The sequence below is a fragment of the Notothenia coriiceps genome, unplaced genomic scaffold, assembly GCF_000735185.1.
Source record: "Notothenia coriiceps isolate Sejong01 unplaced genomic scaffold, NC01 NC01_scaffold00004068, whole genome shotgun sequence".
Taxonomy (NCBI): Eukaryota; Metazoa; Chordata; class Actinopteri; order Perciformes; family Nototheniidae; genus Notothenia; species Notothenia coriiceps.
Window position 1 is genome coordinate 17,388 of NW_011336769.1, and position 6,690 is coordinate 24,077.

A 6,690-nucleotide genomic window follows, 5' to 3' on the forward strand; every position below is an offset into this window, starting at 1 on the left:
AACTTAAAAAAATGGCTAGACTATATCCTTAAAACAATGGGTGATAAATGCCTCTGATTGGCCAACACAGTCTCACTCCCTGATAGTCCAATAGCGACGCTTGGTCAGGGTCCTTTGGCGTGCAGTTGTGACGCGCCGAGTCTCCTTCAGCTTCATAAACGGACGCAAAGAGCTTTCAACTGATTGCAATGTACTCCCATCGGCAGCAGTATTTGACGCTCAGGGAAGCACCGCATCAGTCCATGTCGGCGGCAGTTAGAGGCAATGTGAGCGTCCATTCCCATTGGATAACGGAGGATTTTACACCCGGAAGTGAGTATTCTCCTTACTGTCGATTGATTTTACAGTGATATCTGCACTACTCATCAACTCAAAGTCAGCAGTTTATCCTTGTTAATTACACAACATTGATTGGTTTAAATTGTGTACAATGCTTTTGTGTTTCCCCCTTCGATTCGGAGAAACAAATAGTTTTTCGGAGTTTAGGATGGCAGAAGACACTACACTACCCATAAACCCATAAAGAGATGTCTTATCATCAAAAATAACGGTTTTGGCATGGGGAAAATATGTTTTGTCTCTCGTTAACTGCAGCAAAATCATAAATTGACTGAATGTATACGGCGATTTGCATCTCAATTGCCCGTTCAGCTGCTTTCTCTGTAATTCACTTCATAATAGAACGTCATACATTATATTCGTAAAATCTACTTGTTCCACATTTCTATGGAACCTAACCTTGAACATTTTGTTTTGTTGAGCTTCTTTAAAATTCAACATAACCAACAAGTATAGTTCCCCTCAGATGCCTCAGCGTCTCCCAGACACAAGATAAGAAGATAACACTAGGTAACATAAGGACAAATAGGTTACATTAGGATGTGGATGTGTGTGTGTGTGTGTGTGTGTGTGTGTGTGTGTGTGTGTGTGTGTGTGTGTGTGTGTGTGTGTGTGTGTGTGTGTGTGTGTGCACTCTCAGCAGGCTCCACTGATAACACTCCCCTATCTCTCCTCCATTTAGTGCCGCCATGCCTCTGTCTGGGCTGCAGCGACTGCCGCCTCGGGGGAAATAAGGATACAGCACTCAGGTTCCCAGCAGGCCCAACATATGGACGCTACTCTCTCATCCAGCCGAGATGAATTCATCCCAAACTCATCTCCTCACACAGATTAATTTGGCAGACATGGCGAGGCAGGTGGAGAGTGTTGAGCGGCATCTGTGTGTGCGTATGAGATTGATGTGGATACGTTTTGCTTTTGTGTCTCTCACTTCTGTACCGCTGAAGGCCCGGGTGATGGGAAACGGAATGAGATGTCAGGCTTTTGTTATCTATCGTCATCCCTGTGTTATTATTAGTCTCAGAAGTGAAGAAAGGGAGATTCATAACTTATTGTGACAGTATCTTGGAAAGTTGTCAATGTATCACTTTTTAATATAACAAAAAAAAAGAAGGTTAATATTTATTATAATCAATCAATCAATCAATGTTTATTTATATAGCCCAATATCACAAATGTTACATTTGTCTCAGTGGACTTCACAGTTTGTACAGAATATCAGTATGACAATACGACACCCTCTGTCCTTAGACCCTCACATCGTACAAGGAAAAACTTCCAGAGAAAACCCACAGTTTAAAGGGGAACATGGGAGAAACCTCAGGGAGAGCAACAGAGGAGGGATCCCTCTCCCAGGACGGACAGACGTGCAATAGATGCCGTGTGTAAATTGAAAAGATAATACATTTGCAACATAGACTTAAGAAAGTTAAATTATAGGCAGACATTTTGAGCGTTTTAGTAATAACTTATCAACAATACATGAATGTAAACTGTTCTCGTTTCCAGAAGACACCACTATTATTATTGTAATATAAATTGTATATATTGTAGCACAATGTGCACATTTTTACTTTAACTTCTAATATGTATATAAATATGTTTCTTTATTTTCATTTTACCTTTTTATTGTAAATCTTTACTTAAACTTCTTAAGTTTGTTTCTGAAATGTTTTTTTAATTTAACATAACAAGAGCTTATGACCTGAAATTATGAATGAAATGAATGAGGAAATATATGAATATTTCAGTTGAACCAGCTTACTTTATTTGTACCGTTTACTTTTCAGTAGAAGCCCATTTCTAGCTTTGATATGTTTCTGAGCCCGTTACATATTATATTTAACGGGCTCAGAAACATATCAAAGCTAGCAATGGGAATTACATGGTGTATGAATTTAATGCAGAAGTTGAAGCTTCTCAATTTATAAATCTGCAAAAATACTTGAGTCGACAGATTTCCAATATAAAACTAACTTGGATACAAACAGATGGCTTGTGGGTCGAGTGCACCTTCTGGGCTCTGTTAGGCCTACTTCTAAATTCAGAACTGAGGGCAGATTTACTGTAGAAAATAATGATAACAACAGAGAAAGTAGTTCAGCCTTCAGGCCAGTGGCTCAGCTGAAAAATAAAACCATATGGTTGCAAACATAATCCACCTTGATTGTCCAAACCAAAAATAACAGCCGTTTGGTGTAAGGGGATTCCTGCAGACAGGAATCAAACGCTTCAGTGCTTTTATGATTCTGGGTAGAACGAAGGCAAAAGTGAAAGGATTAAGTTGGCGGTTGGCTCAAGGTAAAGGGTGTTGATCGGCAGTCTTTTATTCATAGTATGAAAGAAAGGAATGGACATTTAAACATCAGAATACCTACAGTAATATGCCTTTTTAAACTCCCAGTAGAAGCAATAATATAAGAAGAAATAAAGCCTAGACGATGATCTAATGTGATTCAAACTAAGGTCAAGTTGTCCCCTCAGAATGTTGTTACTACATAGCCATTTGACATGTCCTTTTTGACATTATCAAACTGTTACAGGGGAGTCAGAGCACCTTATTTTCGGACAGAAATGTAGCAAAAGAAGCCTATGAATAATGCGTCAATGTGAATATTACTTTCAACCCCTAGTACAATAAAAGCCTTGTCTCCAGTGGCTTCTTGATAAACAATTAAAAAGGAGAAAATAGCAATAAAATGATTACATTGGTCTTCAAATAAATTCAGTTTTTTCGCAGTGTTTGTTTTATCCCTGACTAATAACTGCTCATTGAAGGAGTATAGTGCATAAAAGGCAATATTCCCAAGATAATTGGAGATGCAATTTGAAACACGCTAAAAGAAGATGAACTGTGTGTGGCACTATGATGCAGCTGACCTAAAATGTTATGTTTTCCTCAGTGCAGAAAATCATACAGGGACCTTAAAACCTCATCAAAGACACGACGACTCTTTAGAGCGCCTGCCAACGTGCTGGTCTACGGTTTGTGGCAGAGGTTAATACCCATTGTGGTTGCTATCTGATGGTTTCCCAAGGGTGATGGGAATCTGTGTGTGAAAAGAGGACAGAGGAAGCGATGTCACTGGCCCTGGTCTAAGGTCTGAATGCTGGGTTTTCCCTGCCACATGATTGTTTTTGGTACAGTAAGCTGAGAAAGCAAACTGGCAGCACTTGAGGGAACAAATGAGCACAACTGTGGTCCCAATGTTAAGCTTTGGAAACTGAGATAGATGCTGCAAACTCTTGACTGGTCAAATATACAGTAAGACAGTGTACTATCAACCAGGTAGGCCATTTGATCCTCAGTCTCATTTTGCTCACAGGATTGTATATCATTTCCTACAATAAAAAGGTTTTATTTAAAGGTCACCTACAGTATCATGCTATTTGTAGGCAATAGCATAGGTCTTAGATATATACAAATATATAAAAAACATGTCTATGAAGTGTTTTGCTCAAAATACCAAACAGATCACCCATTCTAGCTATGCCTCATATCGCTCTATTTCACTTCCTGTTTCAAAAGTGCNTCATGCTATTTGTAGGCAATAGCATAGGTCTTAGATATATACAAATATATAAAAAACATGTCTATGAAGTGTTTTGCTCAAAATACCAAACAGATCACCCATTCTAGCCATGCCTCATATCCCTCTATTTCACTTCCTGTCTAAAAAAAAAGATTTAAAAAAAAGGAGGGGGCTGAGCTCATGAGGGACCCGGCAGCTACTGTTTAAACTAAATACTGGGGTGATGAAAAGCCATATCATGGATTATCAAGGATTATTTCTGAAACAGTATGGAGCTCAAAGGCTTTCCCTCTTGCCGGTTATACCACAAGGTGAGTTCCTTTTTATTTCCTGCTTCTGAAAGCCTTTGAGCTCCATACTGTTTCAGAAATAATCCTTGATAATCCATNTAACATTAGCGTTAAGAAAGCTAACTTAAATATCTGCCACAAGTTAACATAAGTGACTGGGTCAAAGTAGCATTACGTACAGTCCGCGGGACTGTGAGTGCAGACGTCGATGTGTCCCATTATCATTCATATCACATCATAATGTATCATATATTTCGTTATCTGAGTCAGCTGAGCCGTATCTGGCCGTGCAACACTCACAGTGTCACATACTGTATGCAGAAGTATTATTTTAAGCAACACATTAAGTTGACGAAACACTCGAGTCAAATGTAATTAAAGTCAGATCCACTCGTGTCTTAGACGGGGCAGTGATATCATAAACCTGTTAATGTACGCATTCAAACCCTTTTTCTTTTACCAGCTGTATTCACCTTGCAGGTGCAACTATGTGGCTTGTATCCTGGATAAAGTGTTTAAGTCATGGATGTTTAACGTTTAACTTCTTCATATTTGTCTAATATTATAGTTGACTTTTCATTCAGGAAGTATGACGCTGCGCTGTCAGTACGCTTCTCCATGTTAGTGATTGGTAAAATGTTGCTAGCCCTGCCCCTTTCATGTGAATGCGCACTCAGCCGTACGGAGAAACCCTGGCTTGAGTTACCGAGTTGATAACCAGCGTCGTAGGACCGCTTAGCGAGAGCGCGTTTGTTTTGGATTAGGTAACTCAAACATATCCAGGGTATGTTGAACTGGATTCGTAGTACAGGCCTTAGGTCTGCGCTGTGTTCCTAGTCCTACTTAAAGGAAAGAGTATCAGTTAGTTGGCCTTACAGGAGTGTTTGGGTGGATGTTTGGTCAACTGATCAAAAAAGGCCAAATATCTTTATCGTGTAGAGTGGATCACCAGGTTAATCTAAAAAAAGAAAAATGTTGTTCAAATTTGCAATAGAACACTGGGCACTTCAGAGAGCAGGAAAAAAGCATTCAATGGAGATTCAGCTGTTTGTTTACTGCAGTTTAAAAATAATCTTCAATGTTTTCTATGATTCATTAAATTGCCAGTTTACTTTGCTCCAAAGGATTTCAATGTAATTACTGTGGAAACAACAGAATGTGTTGTGGGGGGAATTTACAACAACACAGGGCTACGTGTAGTCTGACAAAACATCTACATTTTTATGCATTTGTCTTATTTTATTTTGATAAATAGGCCACCTTCTGCAGTGTAGAAAGATGTGAGAGTAAATGAAAAACATGATACCCAACCATTAAGTTTACATATGTTGTGTAATTTAAAAAAACAAAAAAAAACATTGATCAAATACACCTCTGCAATTGGATAATTTGGCACTTAAACAGACGTTCAGCCACTTAAGGGGAGCCATTTCAGTTGGTTTTCACTCATTATCACGAGTTACATCATTTGTTTTATGTTTTGCCACACTATAACGTCACCAGAAATCCGGATGTTTTAAGCCAGTCAAGAAAGGTTATTGCTGGGACTAAGGCACATTTAAAGCATAAACACCACAGCTCTGTCGTTACAGCACAATCAACAGGATGAGATTGTTTCGCCCATAATGCATTGGCTGCAGAGGCCTGGTTACCTTTACCCAGCTCTTTAATGAGTCAGTGGTAGCTGGCTGTTGGGGAACAAGGGAACTCAGTGATACGTGATTGAATATCAATGGAATATAATGGGTCCCATTGATCTCTGTTCTGGATACAGAGGGGGAGCAGGCTGCAAAATTACCCCATTTAACTATAATGTGTGAAGCCCCAGTCATCGAATCACCATTCCACATACAAAGTCAGCATGCCAAACTGTCCGGCAAATCTGATAGCTTGTGACTGACAGCAAGATTTATTGTGAAGATAGAGAAGGCTGAACAAGTAGTGCTGCTTTTGGGCTTCATTACTCACTTAAGGACTCCTTGCTGCTGGATAGTAGAACAGATAAGCTAACATTATATTTACATTTCCCCAAATAACAAATTACTATATAGATTTCTGTCCTGGTTCAGTAGGCTAATTCAAACAGCGTATTGCCGTAATCACCCCCTGTAAATAGTGCTCTAAAGTTAAGTTCACCCCAGAAACTATAATTTTCTCCATTCCAATTGGTTTTCATCTGGATCAGTGGTTTCCACTTTTGGTTTAGCCAAGCATGCTCTCAGCTTGCCCGACTACTGTTGAGCTACATGCATTTCAACATAAAGTAGAAGTGGCATTGGTTTTACAGCAACGAAGTTAGGACGGGAACCAAAGCTATCAACAAGCAAACGACTCATAAACTGTCCTCCAGTTTGTTTCTTATAAATTGCGATTGGTGTGGAAGTTTGCAGGAAATTCTGGTAAATGACAAAAACACATGTAAGACCCAATACAACACACTAGCTATGGCTACACTACAGGGTTGAATGTTGTTTTAATGCTCATACTTTGCAGCTGATTGAGATGTTTATGTATTCTCTCATGAAACC